The following is a 27,436-nucleotide window of genomic DNA, read 5'->3' on the forward strand; positions in this document are numbered from 1 at the left end:
TAGCCCTACTGAACTGGATGAATCCAGAAGGGAGGTATGGAAGAGCAAATAGTCATTAAAGGTTTTCAATATTTTGCCATGTGCCTCAAGTGTTCTGCAATAGTCTTAATTAAGGAGAATATTGAGGAGAGATGGCTAAGTAACAGGGGGATTGCTGGACATTCTAAACTTCAATGCCAAAAACAAGTAGAGGGAATGCAACCTGCTGACATATTTCTACTTAACAGAGATAATGCTGGGTTAGATGAAAGAATAGGGTTTTAAAACCTACACAGATCTGGTGGTAAGCTTGATAAGCTGAAGAAGGAATAGTAGGGAAGAAAGAAGACCATTTCTTACAGAGGGGGAATTCCATCTTTCACTACAAATGTTTTCTTAGAAAAGTGCGTCCTCTCCTTTCCAGTGTGACTTTTACTGTTGCAGAATAGTGCAGACTAATGTTAGTGAAAAAAGTATTTGTTAGCCTTTCTTGTCCAAAACAATCACACTCTTTTTGACTCTTTCATATCAGATTCAAATTGTCTTTTGTGTATTTGTGAAAATTCAGCACATGCAAAAAGTGACTGAAAAAGGAAGCAGAAAGTACCATGCTTGAAAAAAGCCATTTTATTGGTTTGTTTCCAGGATTTCTTGAAAAGATCACTTCCTATCAGCCTTATCATGGAGATTCATATTAGCAGAGATCTTCAGGGCTTAGGGATCTTCAAGTCAGATCTCTTGGAGAGGAGTGTTGCAGTTCTACTATGTTGGGGTATGGTCACAAACACAAATATGTCATGGCATACTCCTAATAAACTTATATGGGAACAACATAATTAAATTAACTTGATAGGATCACAAAGCACATGAACAGCTTATTTTTACACTTTAGGGAGGAGGTTTTATATATACAGCAATAGAAGAAACATCACTTCCTTCAGGTTTTTATACTACTACAATATATCTAGTGCTGGGTACTTTCCTGGTCGCCTGTTACTAGAGTTTGTTACCTCAGTTGCCCAAGTATTTTAAATGACAGGTTACAAAAGCTACAATTCAATAGTTATCTAATCAAAGACAACTTAGTAACTACAGTTCTAGTCCCTGTCAGTCATAGGTGTAATTTTCTTCACATAAAATATAAAGAGCAAGACTTGCCTATTAATACTACAGTCTTCAGCAAGCTTATGGGATTTCAGTAGTGATCATTCTTACTAAGTGTTTGAGGCTCTAAAGTGCAGCAAAGAAATGATGGAGAAACTTGTTACATCTCAGACAAACTAATAGGGCAGCCCCAAAATATGACTACAAACTTTGAAAGTCTACAGATGGTTGCAGATACAGGTGTTTGTTGTCTAAGTGAATTGCTCCAGATTCTTCCCTGTGTTCCAGTTTGGTAGGTTGCTAAGAGCCTTTCAAGACACTATTGTTTTTTGCCTTATCTTCTCCAATGCTTTAACCTTCAAGACAATTTTTAAAAGTCAGAGTTTTGTTCTCAGGTGTGTCAGGAGCAAGTTAATTCACTGACTGGATAGAGCTCGACTGTCCCTGCCCACAATTGAATACAGGGAACACTGACTTCCTACATCTAAATAATTTTACCAAAACCATGGGCCAGTTTATAATGTTAATTAACCTTTTTGACCAGCTTGCTCACAGCAAGGCAATTAGAAGCACAAGTTAGTGTTGATTAATTTTGATTTATTTGATACGTTCTGCTGCTTTTACAGAGAATTTGCAAAGACCCTAGATACAGGACTCAGCTTCCAGAGAAAAATAAACCTGACAATCCAAGGTTTTCACTCAGTGCAGTCACCTTCCTTTTTGTGCTTTTTCTTAGGGCTGTATCATAGTCTTAAAGCAGGATATGTCCTTCAATCTCTCTCTAAGATGTTTTAAATCTTTTGGGGGTGGGGGAAGGGGTTGGGGTGTTAAACTGCTCCTATTTTCCTGCCCAAAGCAGAAAAAGCAGAATCTTCCCTCTACAAGTGTTTTTAGTCACCTCTGCATTCAGCCATGACACATACCCGCTTGCATTTTGATCTGGAGCCTTATACTGTCTTCTAGAATATCAGTCTTCTACAGCTTTGACATGCTTAAACCCATACATATGCCCTTCCCCATGCCATGTCCCCAGTTTTAAGTGTATTTAAGCCATGAATAATGGCAAGAAATTGAAAGATTTAAGCAAAATGGCAATATTTTTAAAGTGTCAGTTTCCTGTTTGCTGAGAGGTCAAAAAATATTCCTTACACCCTTACACCTACAATGTATTCCTTTCACCTATGATACCTCTGAGCCTAACAGAGTTACTTCCTAGACTCTGTATAAAATGTTTCTAAGGTAATTGCATGGCAGTAATTAGAAAACAAGCTCCACTTTGCTACTGCTGCCTGCCAATTTTCCTGTTGATCTTATTTTCCTTACATTGATCTCCCACAAAGTGGCAGATCTACTTTAAAGTGTTCCTGTTAATATTGATGACAAAAAGAAAACTATTTTCCCTAGTAAATGACTGGCTTGCTTTGCCTGTGGGAGAGAGAACAGAAAATGTATGGAGTGCATTTTTTTCAGACACCTATGTTTGTGAATGGGTCTTCTTTTTTCTATTTTAAGAGTTCTGCGGGATCAGGAAGCCAATTTCACTCTCACCAGTCACTTCTTTTCTTAGAAAAGATGAGTAAAGGAGAACTGCCATAGGTACAATTAAATTGGTTGGGGTTTTATTTTTAAGGAAACACTCTTAGTCCAAATTCCTCAAACCTATCAAAGTGCCTGCCTCTCTTAGAAATCAGTGGAAATTAGGTACTTGAATAACTGGAGATGATGCCTGCCTGGCAGTAATTGAAGTCATTTTAAGCCTTTCCAGATTGAGTATTTAAGGTTCTTGTGGCCCACTGTTCCACCCTGTCTGGTACCCCCTGAATGACAGCTCTGTCATTGATGGCAATCCAGACACTTACCTGAGTTATTTAAAGAAGGATTTGTCTGCTGAACCAGCAAGAATATTGGGTTTCTGACCACAGACTCCAACCACAATGCCACCATCACTTACCTCTCCTCTGGTCTTGACCCACGAGCTCTCCCTCAGCCTGTTGTCTGTCCTTTTCAGGAGCTCCCCATAAGTGAGCTGCTATTTCGTGCAGAGAGCACCTTCTGCAGCCCCCCTGCTTCTTTCTTGACAATATTTCGTGAAGAGCTTGTACCTGTTCATTGCAGGTATCCAGCTGCAAGCTGTCCCAGCACGTCTCAGTCCTCCTTTGCATTTCTGTTGCCAACAGGCACCCACCACATTTTGTCAGGTGGATCCCACTGCTCTCATTCTCAAGCTTTAGTGCTTTCTGTGTTTGTAAAAAACACTACCCCATCTAAGACACAACTTTTGCTCAATATGTTGATCTGCAGGATTAGTGTAAGCCCCCATGCCCCAAACCCTTCCCTTAGATCAAGGAAGCACCTCCAGGGCTTCCATTGCCCATGGGCTCACCCCAGGAGCCCACAGCCCCTCCTGATGTCCTCAGGATCTCCCATGGCCAGATTGCTGGTGATGCTCATCCACAGGGATGAGCAGCAGGGAAGTCAGTTAGCAAGAATGCAGAAAAGGGGAAATTAAGAAAAGTGAATGTGCTTTTATGGGAATTTCTTAAAATGCTTTGCAAATTCATTAAGTGGCAAGATTTCACTTTCAGAAAAATATCATGTTTGAAAAAAACAGCTGTGGCCTTTCCATCTTCATGGTCTCTTCTCTCATATAACAAATAATAAGACAATGGGAAAAGGCCTCAAGTTGTGCTAATGGAGGTTTAGTTTGGAAATTAGGAAGCATTTCTTCTCTGGAAGGTTGTCAAGCATTGGAAGAAGTTGCTCAGGGAAGTTGTTTAAATACCCCAGAGGCATTTTAAATACATGTAAATTAGGAACATGGTTTAATGGTAGACTGGGCAATGCTAAGTTTCCATTGGACCCAATGATCTTAAAAGGTCTTTTCCAACTTTAACAGTTGTATGATTTTATGATACCTAAGGAAAAATAATTGTAGCATTTAAGAGATTCCAAGTCTGGCCCCGATTCTGTTCTCAAGTTCATGGGATGTAAGCCCAAAGACATTTCATAGGAAATGCATTTTTAATCAAGGTGAAGGTTTTCCTCTGTGAAGCCTTTTATTTAATATGTAGCTCTTCTGGCTTTGTATGAGTGTTACTGAAAGCAAAATGTGATTCATTACGGCCATCCCCACCTTTTTTGGTGCCTTTTTTTTAATCCTCAGCTTTATCAAGGCTTTTCACATGTCATGTTGATGTTTACAGAATTGCCAAGGAGCATCTTTATTTTTAGTCAAGGTTCTCCTTTAAAACACCTTGCCAGTATAATGTGTCTGTGTTTGATTATCTAATCTATGAGCAGATCAGTCCTCTCAGGAAAAAATGTTAACTTGCTCCCAGGAGGCCAGAAGAGCTGTTGTACAGATATTTATCTGCATTCATCTCTCTTTTTGCATCTTTGTCATTCTGGTAAAATAGATTTCTTAGCAGCAGAAAATGTTTTGTATTTATACTCTAGTTTTCATCCATGTATCTCAAAGCACTTTTCCAATATTAACAAAGATAATTGTTAATTAAAACAAATTAATCATCTGGACAAATATGACTATCAATATTTTTTGGGTAGGGAAATCAAAGTGCAGGAAGCTAAGGTGACTTGCTTAAGGTCATATTGGAGACAAACAAGAAGATTAAGGTGTGAAAAAAAGATTGTTAGAACTGTGAGATCATTTTCAATTCCAAGCTATAAGCTAGATAGGCTAGAAAAAATATTTGTATTGTCACAAATATTTTGACATTTGAATTAAAATAAGCAAACCACTAATCAATTTCTATTTAACCTACCAAATCTTCTGGGGAAAAAAAATGAAAGTATATCAAGGTACAAAATGACCTTTTTAAAAGTATTATTCAAACATGTGTCCTTAGGACACATCCTATAAGGGGACTAAGAAGCTAACACCAAGATTTATGGCCCAGCATCATCATCACCAGCATATGCAATCTGTGTGCTGCAAATATTTATGTACCTTCTGGTAGACAGAGATGAAGCAATTCTAACATCAATATTAGTATACAAAACTAGGAGCTATACTTCAAACAGGAGTGGGAGGTTTTTAAATTAGGTATTTGGTGTTTGCTACATGGCAAGGTCTGAGGTCTCAAGAGAAACTCACAGAGCACTCATAAAAGAAACACACACCAAAAAAAAAAAAAAAAGATGATGTGTGGGGGAGAGAGAGAGGGAGGGAGAGAGAGAGAAAATTCTTGACCTCCAGCTACAGCTCCAACAGAGAGGAATTGTCCCTTTGGTCCACTGCAATGTATGCCAGCCTTGTATAATTATTCTAGATATACCAAACTGTCTCAAATAGGACTAAATACTTGAATTTAGGCAATCCCAACTGCCACATCCCTGTTTATCCTTCTCACATAACTCAACAGTGACATATAGGTGCCTTTAACAATACAGATACTAATGTAAATAGCTGTTAAACCGGAGTCTTCCTATTTAGCAAGAGTACTTTCTTTATCAAGTACATGTTAAAAAAAAAAAAAAAATGAAATCCACTGCTAGAAGTCTCTGCAGAATCCTAATATCCAAACTGTATTTCATGATGGTTACTAAAACAGTTTTGTGATGTTCTTCTAAATCTCTGTTGATCACCTCATTACCCGTTATTTGGCTAAGAAAAATGAAATTATTTTTGTGAGCCTTGTATCAGATAAATGGAAAAATACCGAACTTGAATCAATATGCTCTCTGTTACTATAACCACCATACTGGGGTTATAGAGGAAAAAAAAGCCTTCTGTTTTTCACTGTCCTTGTTCATGCAGTAGCCAGTTTGCTGATTAGAAAGCAGATCATGCTTTCCTTGGCATTTACCCAGTTGCTGTCTGGACTGAAAGGTTATAGAAGCACACATACCATGGCTCTGCAAAAATTGGAAAGGCCAGCAAGTCACATATCCTCAGTGTCTGAGGCAGAGACAACACTGTTCCCTTCTCAGAGCTTCTTCCCACCTTCAGTCTTCTGAGTGTCAGACATAAGGTATCAACATGCATTACCAACTTTGGAGATTGACAGTTTTATTCATTTTCTTTGTCAGACTCTTAAGTGCAATGTAGCAGACAGCATATGAGATTACTTCTCACTTACTATGCATACCAGAATTTCCACCTGGAAATCTAACCCCACCTTTCTAGTCAATTTTCATAAAATGCAAAAAAATATTGAACCTTGAGACAAGAGCAAAAATTCAATTCAAACTGATAGAGTTCATTTTTTTGGATTAATGTTTTTTCCATGAGACCATATTCTCTAGTCATATATCAATCAGAAATTTTCTGATTTACAGGAACGTCCCTGATTAAGTAACACAACAAGAAATCAGAAAACAAATGTGCTGAAAATGTTATAGCTCTGTTTGTAACAGGGCTCTCCTACACTGTCCTTGGAAAAAAAATATATATCACAGTCCCAGCATCTTCTATTTTAGTGAGACTCAAATTCCATAAGTCTGAATGGTCAAACTAGTTCTTTGGCTCAAACTAGTGCAAAAAACAATATATATCTGCGTATGTCTGCTCAAGCACAGCCTCTTGCAGTTGCACCCAGAGTATCCCAGGCAAATTAGCTCAGCTAATTTGTCACAAACTGGAAAGCCATATTAGGCCAGCAGAATCCCTACCTGTACAGACCCCACAAGAGCAACAAGTCTAACATGACGCTGAAGTTTTTCACAGGACCAAATCCAGACAAAATGGCTGGCTGGAAATAGAAGGGTGGCTTAGGCTTTAAGGCTTTTGTACAGCAGGGGATTCGTTGTGAGCTGTATCCTTACTGAGTCCAGACTAGTCAGAACCCATCAGACTGGGAGACAGATCACAGTTAACCCGTGGAGTTCTCAACCCTTTTTTGCTATTTCCCAGTTCCCTTCCTGTACAAAGTCCATCACTGCCAGAATTTCTGGATGCAGTCTGTATCATCCTTCCTAAACCAGGTGGAGATCTAACAGCAAGGTTAGTCTCAGCATCCTAAAATTTTCAGCCTTAAAAATCCTTTTCAATCCTTGACATTTGTTCCAAGCCACCTTGGTATTTCTATATAGCTCCCTAATATCTCCTCTGTCTGTGCAAGGTCTGTGGCTGATTTGATCAGTCAAGCACTTGGCTTATAACTGGGCACTACCAGGATTCATAGTCTGGGGACTGTTGTGTCTGCCTCGCCTTTAGCATCAGATCTGGAGGGTATATGTTCTGAAAACATCCTCTCTCATCCCTACTTCTTAAAAAAAACATGAAAAGCTTGGTACAAGTGGTCATAAGTGCTGAGATCTACAATCTTTGTGTTTGCTGTATTAAAACCTTTGCAGGTACAGGGTACTGAACACTGATCCCAGGAATTTTGAATGTCCACAGCATCAGAATGTACATCAGTAGCAGATAGTTACTTCCCAGGAAGACATTTAGAAATGTTTGGTCACTGTACTAACACACACTCCATAACAGTTTGATTTCTTTATATTGTGAGCGTGACAAAGAAAATTGAATGCATTTTCTTGGACGAACTTAATAGAGTTTCCTTATCACTTTTAAACTCGGCTTAAAAGATGATACAGCAACTTTCAGGTAGAAAAGGAAAGGCTAAAAAGCATGTAATTCAGCTCACAATGGATTTTACAGGCCTCAATGGAATTAATTACTGAGAACTTGCACATGTAGTAATTAATTTCATGCAATTCAGCACCATCTGCAGATGCATTATTTCCTTTCAAAGCTACTATAATTCAATGTAAAAGAGAAATTTTTAGGAGTTTTTAGGCAGCAAAAGCTTTTGTATCTTGTTTATGCCAAAGAAATTAGATCAGGAAATTAAATATTATTTGAAAAATATAACCTTTTTTGCCATTAAAGAGAAAATACCTCTCAATTGTTAGTAAGGGAACTACTTGCAATTACAGAGATTTGGAGAAAAGAAACTTTGGTTTAGTACTGGTTTTCTTGTTTAAAAAAATAGTTGTGGGGTTTTTCATAGCAATCACTTATCGTTTGCAGGTGAATTGTGCTATTACATCAATAACCTTTGTACCAGCTACAAGCAAAACCTATTGAATATGCATCCCTCTGTTGAAACATATTCCAAAAATACTTTATATTATTTGTTTGTAAGATATATAAGAATCTTTAACTACTTTTCATTAGCTTGTATATAACTTGCTCTGGAACAGAAAACAATTGCATGCAGCAAATTACATGAGCTCTTTTTCTCATATTCAGGGGCAGGAAGGGTATATTTTTTTTAAATCCCATTGAGGGTTCACATGTTCTGAGAAGGAAATTTCATCAGCTAAAATAAATTTAAATTACACAGTGTCCTGGAGCATTGAAGAGTATCCCTCAGTTGCATCTTTAAAGTCTTTAGACTTAAATGTCAGAAACACTGTCAAAGATCATATTAGAACAATGTGCTCTGTGCATCAGCTGAACCATCGGTTTTGTGCTGGAAATTCTGGAAAAATCAATTCCAACTCTTCTCAGGCATTCATGTAACACCTAACACAAGGGCTGATTCTGCTGTAATACTGTGACTGGGAAAGAGTATACATTTGGGAGGGAGAGGCCATCCACATAGCACACTTTTTGTTCCGTGATGTGTTAGGCAGCATGCATTGCTCTTTGGCAATAATAGTAATGAATAGATTACAGCCCCATCAATCTATGCCCATTTAACAAAGTCACATTATCACAGAAGGCTTCCTGTTTTGAAAAAAAAAATACAATTATTATTTGCATTTGTTAGCACTCACAATATTCAACTTCAGCTGAGAGCTTGTTGTTTTCTGTACAAAACAAACTCTGTGGTAATTGAGAGCTGAAAGCATTAGCCTGATAATTGTAAGAAGAGGCACAAGGCCAGTCAGGTTCTTTATCTTTTCCTCCTGCTGATAGAAGCCTGGACATGGTTTCCCTTCCTGAAAAATGCCCATTGAAGCCTTGTGTCTAACAAGCAAACTAGATAACAGCATTAAAATTACATTTGGAGCTAAAGGAGATGCCATCATGATAGTCACATTATGGGAATGGTATAGGGCAATACAGATGATTGATTTTAGAGCAATCACTTACCAAAGCAAGAAGCCGTGAACAAGCACAAACTCTTTCCAATGCACTTTACAAAGAAAACATGAAGACTTGCAGGCAACAAATCTATAGCCTTCCTACAACAACCACTTCTAAACAAGCTGGGCATCTTTACCTAGAGAAGCAAAGATGGTGAATCATTAAGCAATTACTGTGAGGTGTCCTTATTTTTGGATCCAGCATCTTTGATATGTACTGAAATTGAAATAGAGCTTGCATTTGGATATGTAAAGTCCCCAGTCCTTAAAAAAAAAAGTAAATTTGAAAGCAAGAACAAGAACGTAATATTCTGAACCCAAAGAGGTCAAAAAGGTTTTTCTGAAAAGGTCCTTGAAAACACACTTTTAAATATGCCAGAGGAATTGATTATTTCTGTACTGTTCTTACTGTCATTGCCTTCACTGATAAAAGAAGAGACTAATGGTTTGAGGGAGGGAAGACAAGTGAGATTCACTCACTCTGCAGCCTTAAGATTTCCTCAGGCCTGGATTGACTGTCATTTCCTGATCTTTATGTGATGTTTATCACAATAGGTTATCACTGGCATTTAATGTCTTATATATTCTTAATGAATATTGTCATTCTCCTTACGATGATAAAAGGGCAGAGTCATCTAGTAAAGGCAGAAAACATCACAGATGTCATACATTTGCATAGAAATATCTTCATGCTATGACAGAAAAGGCTCAGAATATATGTAGTCTGATGATTAAATTGGGAATTGCCAAAACAAGCAAACAAAAACATCTTGCAAATCATTCTTCCTCTGGACAGATTTAAGATTATGATCTCCCAGTTCTTGGTGCTGCTGTACATGTACAAGCAATTCAACCTCATCAAAGTCTTGATTTAGAGGGCTTAAATTCAACTCATTGCTCACTTTTTCGACTGAAACAAAATTATTTAGCCCACTGAAATGTTACCATTATTTCTGGATGACCTTAAATAAACAACTGATGTAATAAATTCATAGTTACTTAGTAAAGCTTCCATTTCAGTTAAACAGTGTTCAATTTGTTCATTTTTGTTAACACTTTGTGGACTCTGTGGGTTCTTTTTATGATGTAATGAATTACCCATTACCCATATTAATATATTATGAAACTGTTTCTTATGGAACTGTGTCTTTGGAATATTGAAGGTGACAGTATTATAATCATAAACCCATGACATGATGACTTGTGTCCTATGCTGGAATGAATGATATCAGAGCTATTTCCACTTACTTAAAAGCTGCCTCATGGAGGTCTGAACCCTAGGGCAATCATCTTGTGGGGGTTATATGGCTCGGCACTATAAATTTGGACACAACAGTTAATTGTGTACTAAATGAGGTAAACAAACCTTTGACTGTCACCTATGCTCAAAGACTCATTCTTTTTGTCTCTGGATGCTGTAAATGGTCACATTTTTCTCAGCTTGTAGCCTTGTTACAAACTAAATATGTCTGTAATATCTAATTTTTTAGCCAAAAAACAAATTTGGTAGATTTTGACTCTAACTTCACCTTGCACATAATCCTGAAGCAATCTTTCAGTTAATCTTGTCACATTTTATGGACACACTGTACAGCAAAAGAAGATGCCTGTAAGATGTTTAGGACTTTAGATAATGAAGTTACCCATTAATACCTTTAAACACTTTTCTTTGGCTCATGGTTTAGCTATTGCTGTGGCAATTCCTGACAGCAGTGTTGCATTTAAGTTAAGGGTAGTTGCTAAGGAAATCAAGTTTTCCATGTCATAGAGAAATAGCCAGTAGTTGACAATTCTTCTGGGAAACAGGAGCCCTGATGTTCTCAGCTTCACCCAAAGTCTGTTTCAATCCAGCTCAGATCATCAGGTGAAGGAGGTCAGTGCAGATAAAGTAGAGTGCTCTTTCCAACAGTACACAAGAAAAATGTGGCCAGCAAAACATCCCCAGCAGCTGCTGACTCTTATAACCTGTGGGAGTTCACAACTAAGTCCAGTGAAAAAAAACCTCATCACATTGAGGACAAAAGCATGTACTGACAGTCCTAGAGCATAAAACTGAGAGTTTACAAACTACTGTGATAATTTAGATACTTAAAGTAATCCTAACTTTAAATGCTTTGCATCCAGCCTTATTCAACAATTCTATTTGTGATCAAAAAGGACAGAGGAGACTGGGGTTTTTTTAACAGGAGGCTGGTCGGAATGTGTTGTATTTTGGAGGCTAGGGTTCAGTTCAAAATGGTCTTGGCAGAGTAGATAAGCATCCCAGAAAATAATCTAGCATGTGAAAATGGAAATAGTTAACCACAGCCTGCTGAACAACTTACTGGTTCTTTGGAAACACTTTCTTTGCTGTATCATTCCTGGTCTGTTCAGCAAGAACATGAGCTCAGTTTTAGGAAATAGAACAATTAGAAAAACTTCAGAGCATCAAATGCATAAAGAAAAAATCCAAAATAAAAATAAAAATAACAAAATTTTATTTTGTTATTTTTAACAAATAAAACAAAAACACCCACCCCAAAACAAATAAAAAACAGCAAACCAAAGCCCAAACAAGAACAAGAAAAAACCCCAAATCAAAACAAAACTTAAACCTGATGTTTAGCATAAAGTAGGAATGTTTGAGAAAAGAATTCCAAAAATAGTCTCCAATTCCCTAAAGGCTGGAGCAATAAGGAAGAAATTTGCATGCTACTTGACATGCAAAGTTGATATGAGAAGAAAATACCTGAAGTTACAAAGAAAATAATAGAGGCAAGACATTAGTAAAGCATTTTATGACCAGAAGTGAAAAACTAATAGATGACCATGAGCCTGTGCCATTTTCATTGTTTGAGGTCTTCAACAAAAAGTTGAGCAGATCTTAGAAAACACGAAAAAAAATGGGGAAAAAAAAGAGATTTCCTTAGGGTAAGGCAGTTGATTAGGTGACTTCCTAAGGTCTCTTTCCAGCAAGATTTTTAAGGTACAGCATAATTTTAAATGATGCACTTTTTGTATACACTAAACCCTGTGCCTATTCTATCATGTCACTCCTACATATTTTCACCTCACATATTTTCAAGGAAACTTTGGCTTTGCACCACCCAGTTTCATCTTACACATCTCCTTCAGCAATGAAGCAGGGCAACAAAATTTAATTTTTTCTACAGCATCAGAATATGGTAGTTTTCACTGTATTTCAAAGCCATTCAACCAAGCAGCAGGATAACTGTGTTTATTTTTACACCAGACATGCAATTTTTGTGCCTTTCTGAGTCACTGTCATGCCTGAGAAACGCCACTCCCAGACCCCAGGGGTTTTCTCCTTGCAGAGCGCAGCGCCAGCTTTGAGGGGTGCTCAAGATCTTTCTAACCTGCCCTGTGGAAGCAATGGCAACTGAAGCAGGGTTAGGACAGAAGAGCCTGCCCTGCATATTCTTTTCTAGTGCCAGCTTCAGGTTGCTATCTCATGGAGAAGAGTGATGTCCCCATTTCACCTCCATGTGCTGGCCAAACACTCATCCTGTCCAGGCACTCTGGGAGCTCCATGATTAAGAACTCAATTGGCCCCACTTTACACACCTGCACATCCTCACCTGGCTGCAGTCTGGCCCTGTGGCACTGAAAGAATGCACATGAGGAACAGAAAATTCAAATACTTCCTCTTTATGACAGAGTATAAATAAACAAGAATGAAAGATTTATAGTACCTTAAACATTGGAGAATTCAACCACTATAAATATAGTGTACTCTTGAAATTATAGTGACAATTTGGAAGTAATTGAAGGATTCTATGTGTAAATGTGTCTCTATACACAGGCAGGTCTGTTCACCCCAAATTGTAGAGAATAAATAACATGCAATACATTTTATACCAAAATGACACTCTAGAGAAAATAGAGAGCAGAAGCAGGATAATGTGACAGAAAAAGACAGACAAAGGACACTGTAAAAATGCTCAGGGGGAAAAAAGGAGAAGCAAGAAAAATAGGACAATGTTCTAAGGAAAAAACCTAGGCTGCAAAAAGGAGAAATAAAGGTTGGTTGATGTGTATGCAAAAACAAAGTGATTCAGGGAAAAAGGGGAAGACCACGAGGTCATAGGATACAAATTCATAGGATACAAATTCAGGGAAAAAGAGGAAAACCATGAGGTCATAGGATACAAATCATGTGAACAGTGCAAATTAGCAAAACGCCCAGTGCAAACAACTAAATAATGGTTTAGTGCAATACAACAGAAAGGGATAGGTGTAACAGTGAGAAAAAATAGGAAGACAAAAGAGAGTAAAGGTAACAGACTAGTATACAGGAAAACAGCTGATATGATGTAAATACACGTAAAGCTAGTTCAGTGCTAAATGAGAAGGAGGGACGACTGAAGGGAGAACTCAGGGTAGACTGGGCATTCCTTCCTTTTGGCAAAGAGACTTACAAGTCTACAAAAATTGAAAGTTTTACGAAAAAAATGGGGGAAAATTGAGGGAAAAACCTTTGTACCAATGTCATAAAAGTCGAGGAAGGTGATTCTATGCCCCTAATCCAGTCTCAAGAGACCCCACCTGCAGTGCTGCATCCAGCTGTGGGGTTCCCAGCACAGGAACTTTGTGCACAAGCACATTGACTTTTTGGAGAAAATCCAGAGGAGGGTCAGCAAGAGAATTAGAGGAATGGAGTGTCTAAGAAAAGGCTAAAAGAATTGGATTTGTTCAGCCTGAAAAAGAGAAGGCTTAGAGATTACCTAATTGTGGCCTTTCAGTGCCTAGAGGCCTACAAGAAAGATGCAGAAGGATTTTTTACATGAGCATGTAGTGATAGGACAAGGAAGAATGCTTCAAACTGAAAGAGAACAAGTTTAGATTAGACATTAGGAAGAAATTCTTTACTGTGAGGATGGTGAGGCACTGAAACACACTGGCCAGAGAAGCTGTGGATGCCCCATCCCTGGAAGTGTTCAAGGCCAGGCTGGATGGAGCTCTGAGCAACCTGGTCTAGTGGAAGGTGTCCCTGCCAACTGAAGCATTGGAACATCTTGATCTATAGGGTCCCTTCCATCTCAAACCATTCTATGATGCTATGACTGTAGGATGGGGTATGGGAAAAGGAGCGCACCTCACAGCATACACTTGTGAATATCTGAAAGAGTATAATCCATAGTGCTAAAGGACTTTTCTTTCTTTCCCCAGTGATTTTTCATGTGCCCATTCATTACTAGTGGCCCAAGGTAACATGTACACAGAAGATGCAGGAGGCCATAGAGCATCCAGAACACTGACTTGGGGTTGGAGACATGACATAGGGTCTACAAGAAATATTTTCAATTTCAAAAGTAGCACCTGGAGCACAGGCATATTCTAATCTTGTCTCACCTAAAATAGCACTAGATAGTTAGGCAGCCCATGACCTAGTTTTTAAGGGGATAAAGCTTGAATTTTTTTGACATAATACCTGTTGTAAAGGTTTTGCAGTGGTGCTGTTTCACAGATATGTTCTCAGCAGCCATTAACAGGCAGAGAACACTACCTTGCCCATGTAATAACCTGTCTGTATGTGATGTGACTGGGAAGTTGCTAGCAGGAAATTGCTGTGAATTTTACCTTCTCTGCTACTGCAGAAAACTGAAAACCTAGCTCAAATTCCACAACTCTTCATAAGCCTACAGCCAAGAAGTAGCTCCTAAATAGATCACCTTGCAAAACTACTCTTCTTTCTCTAGGGGCAAAACTGGTGGATGCACCAAATATTGGGGGATTGGCTAAAGACATCATCTCTACACATATGACATGTCTGTCTCTTACCTGCACTGTGTCATGTGACAGGAATTTTAGATGACATGAGCCCGAGCTGGAAAAACAAAGACTACTTCTTGTTGAGAGAAATTTATCCATACTGAAAATTACTTTAAGTAGATTCATATATAGATTTGTCCATGTCCTAAGTAGATAGGAAGGCAAACTGTTGGTTAAAGTAGTAGCAACCACAACACTTTGTACCAAAAAAGTGAGCTGCAAAACTGGGACTGACAACCCATGTGGGCAGTAACACTTTGGTCAGCCTTGTAGACTAGAAAACAACAGCTGCTTGTTAGGTGGGCATGGGGACACATTCCATTCACTTTAGCCAGGTCTATAGACAGTTTGTTCTCTCTGAGCCCCAGATAACAGGAGAATTATGCATGGCTCTTTGATATTAGAGGCTTTAAAGCAGACAAAACAAAACAAAACAAAGTCCTCTGCTTTACTAGATGGTCCTGCCTGATAGGTACTTTTCCCAGACCTCAGTCTGAGATGTGGATCTGGGAAAAAGTGAGAACAACCTGGGAATCACTGAGAGCAATCCATCATTCAGGCATGAAAGAGAAGGGAGTTAAGGCTGATGCAGTCTGTTCTTATTTCTTCCTAGAGCACCCAGACTGGAGAACAAGACAACTATTTAAAATTAAGGGATGAGAAAAGTAATTCTTCCAGAAATAAGAATTGTCCATAAGAAAAGCACATGGAAAATAGTTGTTTTGAGTTGTTTCACAAGTAATAACCTTCCTCGGCAAATCCAGGGCAACGTCTGAGATCATCCCATTGAACACCTGGCATTTGAGACTTGTTTCTCCTTGCTGACGTCTCTCACATAAAAATAGCAACAGCATATAGAAAAACAGAATATACTTCATCCTTCTCACTTGGACTTTTCAGAAGAAGAAATTGATCTCACATCTGCAGTGGAGGTACTGATTTTCAATAATTTTTTTAGCTTTTTATTTATTTGTGGAAATTTTTTTATCAGATTAGTGCCTATTTAGCACTTTCATAGCCTTTTGTTGCTTCTGTCAAAAGAGCTGAAGCAACATCTGTGTAAGTAATATCAGATGTAAAACACAGGAGAAAAACATAGCAGAATGCTGTCATTAAAACCTTTAAAATGCTGTATTTGTGCCAGAAATGTATACTCTACATCAGATGATGCGTTTTTTCTTTCAATTTTTAAAAATCTAACAGATTTTTATTATATTCAAAAACATTTCTAACATATCCAGCATGGTGAAAATCCTAGAAAAAACCCTCCTTACAAGCAAAAGTAAACTTGCCTTTATGCGTTGCTAATCATGGGATAAGTGCTATTGAAAGAAGAGGAAAATGTATAGATTTTCAGTAATTTCACATCTCCTTTTGAATAAAATTGGCAAATTAAGATTTGTTAAATACTTCAAAATTAACCATTTCTGGTATTTAGGCTTGTCAATGATTATGATGTGCACCTTTCATTATAAAGCAATAAACATACACACCTTCTAGCTAGTAATTAGGCAAGATTGGTAGAATATGATTCTAAATGTGTGCATTTGTCTGGTGTAGTACCTTTTCCCCTATGGTATCTCACTGGAATCATGGCATATTCAAGAAGATAACTCAGTGAATGGACTGCAATTAGCACCAACACCAAGTCTGGCTATTTTGTTATAGCATTTTAGGGCACATTTCTATTTTCCCTGTCAGTCAGCAGTTTTAAATTCAATTGCCTTTCCTAATTATTCCCAAATCAATTATAAGTAAAATCTTATTAGCTGCATGTAAAATGTATTGCTGCATTTGGAACCTCAGTGTTCAAGTGAAACCTTTTCTTGCTTACTACAAGAGAAATTGTAGGTGTGCATAAAAAGGGGAATGATTCTATCGATACATTTCTTTCAACTGTCAGCTGAAAGATTAGGATTTTCTTTGAAAAAACTGCTTCCCTGAAGATGCTCTTGTACACTGTATTGGATCAAAAACCTGCATTTCAAACTCCCTAAGAAGTACATCAGAGTGGAACGTGTAAACTGGTTCTAGTGGTCATCTGCAGAAATAAATATGTGAGCCAAAGGCAAAGAATTTTCATTTCAATGCATGGTAAGCATGGTTTCAAAAGCAGCTGAGAATCATGCAATGGGACAGAGGGAGTAAAAACATGAAGCCAGTAAATGCATTCTCATGTCTGTGTGTATGGTTTTTAAGGAGAATTAGAGGCCAAAAAAAGCATGACTGTCTGGCCTCATTTCTTCTGTGAAAAGCACTAAAACAGTAACCACAACAAAGAAAAGTTCATTATTGTGAGATTCTTTGCCTCTTGTGTCTGCTTTTGATGCTTTCTCAAAATCAGGTTTAAGAAACCCTGCATAGTATTTCATTTTAAATCAGTTCAATTGAAAACTTAAGCGGCTCCAGTGGAGGGCCAGAGTGAGATTCCTGCTGTCCATAGGCAGTGCAATGACTGGGGTCAGATGGAACTGCTATTGTAAGCTGAAGCTTTTTGAGTGCAATACAAATTTTGCCTGCATTTTGAAATATGATATTATATTTAGAAATTAAAATTTTAGTTTTAAAATCCTTCTATATTTGTACTTTCTGTCGAGGCTGCTCTTAGCTATTCTTTGCCTCTAGACAGAAGATATTATGGATCAAGAAAATTTGAAAATTACTGGACTATCCAGATAATCAATCATCACAAATGTTGACATGGATGTATAATTGAGCTCCTTCTTGAAAGAGACCTAAAGGACATGGAAGCTGTTCTTGTAAAGGAGATGAAGTAAATATTGTTAAGAAAAATCCCACAAAACAAAACCAAAGATTCTTCAGTTTGTTTCTGGTTGCTTGGGGTGATTTTTTGTTGGGGGAGAGGGGGGAGGGGGGTCAGGGTTTATTTTTTAATTAAAATCCAATTATTTCTTCAGTAATAAAATGTATTAAATAATTTACCAATTTACAAAATAATAATACTATTGGACTTTATAGCTGGAAATTAACAACATAATGAATGGTTGAAATCTGAAGTAAACAAAGTGCAAAACAGTAATGCAGTAATCCTTATGAAGCAATCATAATTATAATCACAAGAAAAAGAGGAAAACCAAAGAATATAAGTGCAACCAAGATTTTGCTTATTTTGCTTTAAATATATTGCAGATTAGAATTTACCTGTTGCTAAATAACATGCTACTGGATAAAACACTTTGATCAATATTCTCTGATATTTTCTAGGAGCTACATTGCAGTCTTTCAAGATGAAAAATGTCTTTGAGATTTATAATGCATTTGTCATTTGGTGAAGGGAATTCTACTCTTCAGTTTATTTTCTTTTTGGCAATCAATAAAGCTATTTGTACAAAAGTCCATTTGAATTTGTCTAGTCTGGTATTTTCATTTCTGTGAAGTAAACAAACATGGGATAAACAGAAATTTTTATTTTAGCTATTCTATTTGGGTCTTGAGTCACCTGAGACTAATCCTTTCACAATTTAGAAAAAGTTCAAAACATATGCATGGGGTCACTTTCATTTTGAAAAAAAAATCTTGGACAGCAAAACCTAGTAACCTTTGCTGAACAAATGATAAGATTCGTAGTTGTAAAAAGTATTAATAATAAGTATTGATATTTAGCAGAATTTAATACATTAAAACTAATTTTCTTTTGGCTGTCAACAAGTGTCTGCAGACTTTTTGTACTTCATGTTTGTAATTAATTTGTACAACTGGAGTAAATGTGAGTTTGAAAAATTGGCACCTATTTCTACACCAGTTACTCTTTAGCTCACAATATGTCTGAGTAACACTTCTGCTGAAAAATGGATTTTCTGACTATCCAAGGATACATCCACTTTAAACATCAGCACTGATGCAAGCTCCACCATCATATTCCTTCTTCCTGCCTCCTCTGAAGTGTTCTGTATTTCAGTGACAGAAACCAGCATCTAGACAGCATCCATATGATAACTCCTGCTCATTCTAGTCATTACTTTCTACTCAGTTATATTTGTCTATTATGCCTTACTAAGTCTCTTTTTAGGCTTCTGCTTCATGCAGAGATGCTGGAATCGTGTAAGGGCAGAGAGATTAACTGGCTTTTCACATCTGAGACTTGGAAAGAGAAAATAGAGTCTTCCAGGTTATGTTTGCTTCCCAGTAACCCAAAGACTCCCCCAGTGGCTTTTCTTTTGAGGCTTCTGGAATCACATTTCTTTGTGACCTAATATGTGTGGACATATGTACATGTGTACAGATACAGCTTTTGTTGGTTTCTGTGTCTGTTAGTAACTTTAAATGTGCAGCCACTTTCACATTAAGATGACAGAGCCATAGGAATGTAAAGTATGTGAGATTAGTAAAAGTCATGAAAATTAGCAACTGAGTGAAAATCAGGGAGTGGAAAAGGCTGGAACACCATTCTTTACCTTTCTCACCCTGAAAAGAGCCATGGCACATAAGGCTGCTTGCCTAGGCAGAAGAGGGAAGAGGATTTGTGTGTAGAAATAAGAGCTGGGAAGGAGCAGTGAAGAGGGAGAATGAGGGAAAACCTTTGACATGGCAATAGCAGCCAGGGGCTCATGAGACAAAAAACTGCTCCCAAGACATGAGAAACTGAGCACCTTCAGAAGTAACATTTTTATTTCTTCTCTGCTTGAGGAGATCACAGTTAGTTAGCTGAATAGGTAGTTGGATGGAAAAAGGACACACGTTTGAACTGCTTCATAACCCAGAGATTTTAGGTGGTGTGGGATATCTTAATTCTTGAACAATTGGGACCCTTATTGATAATGGCTCATTGATAAGGACAGCAATAAAACAGAAGGCTGGGGTGACTATAATAAATGTACATAGTTAACTAGAATAAAGCATTTTGATGGCTGGTATTTTTAAATAATTAGCTCATTAACCTTAACTATATCAACCTTTTCTCTTTACCAAGGTTAAATAATTGAAAGGAAAGACTGGGGAAGTTGCAGTCTTACACAGAGGACAGCCACTTATTGACATGGTAGAAACCTGCTTAAAGAACCTGTTTAAAGAAGGTGTTTGTAACAGAGGGGAAATATTCACACACATACACAAAAATCAATACATGCTTGCATTTTAATTGTGAGAGAACATAACAGGAAAAAAAAATGTGCCGTTCTGAACAATTTTCAAGCAGTAGTCATGTATTTTATGACGCATTTATTTTTTCAGTGATAGAACCTATCAATTTCTCCTTTGTTGTTGCAAACTTACTCTGTCTCCAGGCATCTTCATTTCCTAGCTAAGGTTCTCAAAATTGTTTCTAGGAGACCTGAGAGAACTTGAGACCCCTGGTTAGCAAACAGCTCCCTGTGAAGCACATCACCATTGAAATTCTCATGGGAAATAAATAAAGTCTTATTCCAAATGAAAGAGAAAAAAAAAATATGCTGTCCAGTGGTCATAATACATGAGGGTTGTAGAAGTGTAGAAGCACCAGTTTTGTATTCTATGTATCATTTGCATGTTACCAAAAAAGGATTAAAATGGACTGGTGTAAGACCAGTGTGTAGCAACATGGTGGTGTTGCAGGGTCAGTGCCTGATGGTAACCACTACTCAGGGCAGAGAGATAAGGGCTGCCATCACTGCTGTCTCATTCACCTCATCAGTGGGCTGAAACCAATTCCTTCCCACTTTTGAGGACATCCTCAGCTGCTGAGGAACTCTGCAGACCAGAACTGAGGGAGCGTTTTCCGAACATCCTTGGATCATGGATTGGCAGCAGAAAATCGTGGTGTGAGTGGCTGGAAGAGGCTTGAAACCTGAGAAGTGACAGTGGTGGAAGGAGCAGAAATTGCAGAAATATTCTGAATTTCTCTTTTCCTTAGGACTCCGGCGTGGAAAGTTGAATTATTCATGGTGCACTAGGCTTAGCAGCAATACAAGGAGAAATTATGCAGACAGGGGGCATATTAGAGAAGTCTCCTTGGAGTGGAGGGAATCTCCTAGGTCAGACAGTGTATTCAAAAAAGCACAAAGGTCTGAAATATTTCTGAGAGATCAGTCCAAACAGACACCTGTAAAGTAGTTACATGGGATAAATATGGAAATTTAACTAAGAAGTGATATATCCATCATCCGGTGACCTTACTTGATATTCCAATTAAAGTTATCAAATCTGAGAAGTCTCAATTAAAAAAAAAATTCATCTCCCCCTTTCCAAGGATGCTTCAAAGCTGTTCTTCCTATCTTGTTCTTAAGTTGTTTTTGGCTTTCAGTATATCTAAGCTGCAAAAAATGAAAAATCAACACCACTCTTAAAGTGCAGTAGTTTTGGAACTCTGTTCTGTATAAATTATCAATTTATAAGGTAAAGGTCAGAACGGTGTTTTGCTAAAATCTGGCATTTAATTGGAAAAATGTTAACTCTGAGCTCAACTAAACTCTCTGTTGTATTTCTTCAGACTGTCTCTGGTGTTTTATTTATGTGTGTAGCATGCTGTGATTTTGTCTCTATGATTTGTGCTTGTTTTTCAGCCTTTTCTTGCATATTTGACATGGATTTAATCCTTTCTGCAGCTCATCCTCCCCCACTTCTGTCCTATCTTGAGTTATAGCTTGATATTTGAAATATTTCCTGCAAATAATTTTATCTGGAGTGGGAGGATTATAATAATGTTCAGAACATTGATCTCAGTTAAACTTATAGGGCACAAAGTTGCACAGAGAATTGGGAGTTTACCCAAAGGCATTAAATCACTCAGAAGGTTTATAAATATGTAGTGAGGGATGTATAATATTGAACTGGGTGATGCAGTTCAATGGATAACAAGCAAGGTCCAAAGAATGGCTACATAATGCCTTGCATTTCTAAGTTATTTATTATAAATCTCATACTTTCAAATGGCCTATAACTAGAAGTACTCTTTGTTTATAGATGAATAGTAACTAATCTGAGTGTTCTCTATCTACCTGTCTTTGGACAGAATATTTCAGTATTGAAATCCTTTAAATTTTCTTCAGATAAGCAGTTAAATATATCAAAGTGTCCAAAATAGTTTTGTCACTTCATTTGTTTAGTCATGACTTGAAAATACTCTAAAGAAAGGATTTCTTATTGTAGAAAGTGGTGAAGAAACAGATACTGTCTACAACACACATTTAATACCACACACAGGTACTACAACCACCAAGGAAACCTTGTGTGATTCCCTTCTAAAAATGCACTGGAATGATAAAGAAAGTGCCTTCATATTCTAGGCAGTCAATATCAGTTTCTGTAAAATCAGAGTAAATTTTTAGTCAGTATTATACTTTTCTGAGAAGAGATGGAATACAACCTTTGAATTTGTTCAAAATTACAATTTTCTACACAAAAACTTTCCTTATCATAGCAGGTAACAACCAAGGTCATGTAAAAGCACAGATTTTAGTAGCAAGGATGATTATAAAGCTCTCAGATGTCCAGACCTTCAACAGTTTTACTCTTCAAGGACACACTTGGAGATGCACAATAGTCACTCTGAGCTGCCGCTATGGAAATTGTGCACTATAAAACACATGGTGAGTTTCGAGTGTCTATTGTAAGTACCACTGCTTTTACATAAAATATATACACACATTTTTCATATAAATACACACAATAATTCTTTTAAAGGAGATTTTCACAAGGTGAAAAGTGAGAGGAAGCAATCAATTATTTAGGTTTTTAAAACAGTAGAAATTTTCTAAGATGCAGACTGTCCTTTACAGAGTTGTGTGCCTTTTGGTGTATTTGTTCTGTCTGTCTTAAGGCTTCTGTTCCAGGAACCACCACAGACACTGGGACTTCCACTTGACACCTGTAGGTCAGCACTCCACATCCAGTGTTTTGGATCAATCCAGCCAGGTTTGCTGAATTTGGTAGCCAAAGAGGCACAGAATGCATTTTTGATGATACTAACACAGAGAATGAGATTGCAGGACTTCAGAAACCTCCTATTTATGTCTGTTTAGTCTTAGGCAAAAGCACTGTGGTTCAAAAGTTCACGCTCCAGGAAAGAACTGCTACAGCAGATATAAGGAAACACCACCATAAATCCCCATAGTAGACACAGAAAGGGTAACTTTGGAAAATATCTGCCAAATATATTCAATAAAATTGTTTCTCCCAACATAAATGTTAAGGTAAGTAGGCAGACAGGTAGTCATACAGATGAGCAGACCTACACTATAATGTAGGGACCATGAAAGAGAATTCAGAGTCTTTCATGCTTCTAGGAAGGTTGCTGTAGAGAAAAAAAATATAAATTCATACAGTTTATTCAAATCACTTACAGTAGATACCTCCTAAAAATATTGTTGTTTTACAAAGCAATGGTATCATTATATTTCTGTAAGATTTTGGTGAATGACACATGCATTAACACATGAATGTTCTGCTTACTATACACCTATCTGTAAACTGAAGTATGAATACATTGGTTTCAAACCAATTTCCTGCTGTCAGATTAAAAATGAAATTGTCTAATACAAATGAAAAATGAAAATTTCACCTAGAAAATGTTCAAGATTTGTTAATCAATTTTTTTTTTTTTTTTGTGAAAAAGATGCAACAGTTATGGGAAATAATATAAAAGTTTTTTCTTTAAAAGGACTTGACCAGTTAAAATTGTTTTCATCATAGTTTATTCATAATTACTAACATCATGAATACTTCATAAAAACATAATCAAACATTTAGATTTAACTTTAACAGGTCATGTTTAGCAATTACTGCACAAAAGAAAAAGACCCTGAAGATTATTGTTCCATCAGACTTTGAGGCCATGAATTCTCTGCAGATCACATCAGGGAATTCTACAGATAAGGGTGTTTGGGAGGGTATTTGAAGAATAAGCACTATAATTGAGTTACTTCTTGGTTTCCAAAGTGAGTAATGCATGCTCAGTTCCACAATCAGATATTCCCCTTAGCTCAAGAAGCTACAGATATAAACTCAAATCCATGATGTGGAAATTCTTCTCTGTTCTAGAAAAGATGCAGTGAACAAAGACCTCTGGAAGCAAACAATTCAATAGCCAAGAAATAAAATGTGTTCAACAAGTGGCAATATAAAGTTTGCAAGAGAATTTAGGCAATAACTGGGACATGGTTGTCCAAGAGCTTTGGAACTGAATCTTCCTCCAGAAAACATCACCACATATGCAGTCTTTGGTTATCATACACATTTACATCTAAAACAATCTCAGTAGGCACAAAGAGTCTTGTAAGTGGTCTTTGCATTTATAAAATGAGAGCAAGAGCGGAGACATTCTGGCTGTAGGTGATCTTCCTCAAGACCCGTGCTGAAGTATCAGTACCAGCACTGACTGTTTCTGAAGGAGTGTCAGAAAGGACATTTTTATTCCATTATAAAGCTCCATATTCTAAGGATAGTTTTGCTGAGTCGTTTTACAAAACTTCTTCTTGCTTATTTGTTTTGCTTCACAGCGGATTTGGACCAGGCTATCATAGACACAACTATCATAGTTGTGTGAATTTCCTGCACAGCTTGCTATGCAAAGAATTTCACATTGAGCAGTCAGTGATATCTGCTCCCATACACATGCCAAATTGCAAAAAACTAAAGCAAGCTAGCATGACTTGGGTTGTCTTCCAGTAACTGAAGGCTGAGCATGTGCACATGCAGAGTTTCTGCACAGCAACTGGCACTTAGCAATGTGCTCATATTCTGAACCTTGAAGACATGTCTGTTCTTTAAAAGCTCCATTCATGTAATGCTCTCAAAGTGCTTATAATATCCATTTCTTTTCTCTCTCTTATGGCTTTAATAGCTTTATATAGACTTACCTAGCATGTGCATGAAAAGGCAGAACACATAATAAAAGCAGCAGTATAAATTCCTCATTTACTTTAGGAAATTACACTAATTTAATTTTGCCTTACTCACTCAAGTAGCATGAGACCCTAGGGTGTAAACAAGGACAACAACATTAAAATGTGTTCATCTAAAACCAAACCATCTTAACTCAGAGTTTGACTTTTTTTCATCCAAGCTGTACACTAAATGCTGTCTTTAAGTTAACCACCTTACATAGGAAGCCTCATTTTTCAAATATTGTCAAGATCATTAATTTCCTATATCCTGGAAGGTAGGATGGCTTCACCAGCAAGCCACAGATCACCAAAAGGCTTCCTAATGATTTTTTAAAATATGGGAATGAGAGAAAATATATCAGAAAGCTAATAGTTTGCCTATTTGTTAAAAGCACCCATTGTTTCCAACAAGGAGCAAATGACAGACAGTCTCAGAGATTTCATACCAAGCTGACATAGAAATTGCAGACTGTGGTTGCAGATGTGAACAATGACATCAGCTCAAGCCCTGAACATTATCTAAGCAGCATCCACTTTGCAGTTTGAGAGTTTTGGTAACATGGCACCATGCCTGTGAGCCCAAAAAGCAAATCATAGCTGCACACAAACATGTCCTGCTTTCAGCCAGACTTGCTAAAGTCTTTCAGCCAGAAACACTCAGCAATGGAGCTCTGGGAGAGACCACTGAATTCACCACCTTACTTCTGGCGTAATCTACTATACCTAAAGCCTTTCTACAGCTATTTATCTATTCAGTTTTTATCGTTTGAAGACAATTTGTGTCTTCAGAGTCCACTGTGTGTTATATTGCATTAAAATAAGTCAGCTGAGAGTATCTGGAGGGAAGTTCTTTCCCTGGAAAAATTAGGTATGATCAGAACTGCCTGAGCGCAAGGAGCACATGGGGATTAAAAGGCATAGCCATTAGGGAGGCTGCAGCATTAACTTCACCAGACACTATCTGGTTAAAAACTCCACAGCTGGGCCTTAGAGGGAGAAGCAAATAGGATATTTTCCAGGAAATCCAGAAGGGACTACAGAAAACATTTTGCTAGGTAGGTATCTACTGAAAGTTTCTAGCCTGGGAACAAGACCAGAGTAAAGCTCCCCCACAGTGTGGGCAGAGGGAAATGGAGAGAAAATTGAAAATTCTTTCATTTCACCTAGCAGATCTAAGCATGCCTAGAGACTTAGAGTTTCTAGTTCTAGTTCATATTTAGAAAAGACTACCTTGGCAGGCTATAACCCAAACAGGAATTTTTATTCACTCACTGAAGTCAAGAGTCCATCCTGATCACTCTAGCTGGTGCAGCTTCCCACTGTGCATACTCAAAGATATACAGCTCTGTGGATTTCCCAGATTTCCTGTGCATGTTTTTCAAAAGAGTAATGGTTGTTATTCAAGAAAATACTCTGATGTGAATTCTCATCACTGTTAATTAAATCAAATTACTTTTGTTCCTGTGCTCAGAAGATGTGGATGCACTGTCTTTTCATAAGAAATATTTCACACATGATCCCATATATCTTTCTGTAAAATTTCTTCTTTTGTATGAACTCACCAAACTGAAGGTTTTCCATCTTTCCTTCGTAGTCATATTTTTTAAATTTAGCTGTTCTCTCAATTCTTTCCAGCCTGCATACATTCATCTCAAAATATGGTGCATAAAATTGGCACAGAAATTTATCTGAGATCACAGTGTGACTGTCAATGTACATTAAACAACAGCAGTGATAGATTTATTTCTGACACTATACATAAAATGGAAAGTGTTTTTACAGTTATCAGAAATTATTTATCTAGCATGTATGGTGTCTTTCAGTGGTATAGCAAAATAATTATCTCCTTGCATATGATACTCTTATTAATACTTTAGAATATGATCTTCCTGCCATTTGGAGAAGAACCTGCCATGTTTGTTGGCTGGTTTGCATCATAACATACAGGACTGGAGTCCCTGCATAGAAAGGCCTTCTCCATTCATTCAATTTCCACCTTAATTTTTTTTTTATTTTGCAGTTGGATTTCATCTTGCTGACATCAACTCACCTCTCAAATCCAAAGGTAAAGAAAAGCACTGGAAAAGGAGAAAAAGCTTGTTCCAGGTTCCTTTTTAAATACATGTGTGAATGGAATTAAATGCAGCGAACTAGTGAAGACTACTGAGTTAGAGAGTGTGAAAGATGAAAAATAATACTAAGTGAAGAACTTCATTTTCAACATACATTGTCATCATAGGCACTGAATAGCAGAGGATGTGGAGGAAAGTTGGAGGAGGAGGAGGTGAAATCATTCATACTATTCATCTCAGCTAACTTCTACTCACGCCTCTAAAGACATTTGTAAGGCCTCCATGATGCTGAAAATAAATGGTTTCTGTTTATTCCAGCACTCTAAAATACTGGTGAAAATATTGACTCACACTGAACTAAGATTAGGATTTTGTCATATTGCATGTGATAAACCTCTCCAGTTTGACAAGCAGCAATTGATAACTACTATCCCACTACAGTTTTTCAGCAACTTGTGTGGCAACTTTACTGTGATTTCATCATGCACAATTTCACCATATTTCCCTGAAAGTGTCATAGGGGATACCATCAAAAGCCTTACTCAAGTCAAGAATTATTGTATCTTCTGCTTCTCCTTTTGTCCTCTAAACCAGTTATCCTGTCAAAAAAGGAAATTATTCTGGTTTGTA

This window comes from Ammospiza caudacuta, chromosome 3 (genome assembly GCF_027887145.1).
Source record: "Ammospiza caudacuta isolate bAmmCau1 chromosome 3, bAmmCau1.pri, whole genome shotgun sequence".
NCBI classification, from domain to species: Eukaryota; Metazoa; Chordata; class Aves; order Passeriformes; family Passerellidae; genus Ammospiza; species Ammospiza caudacuta.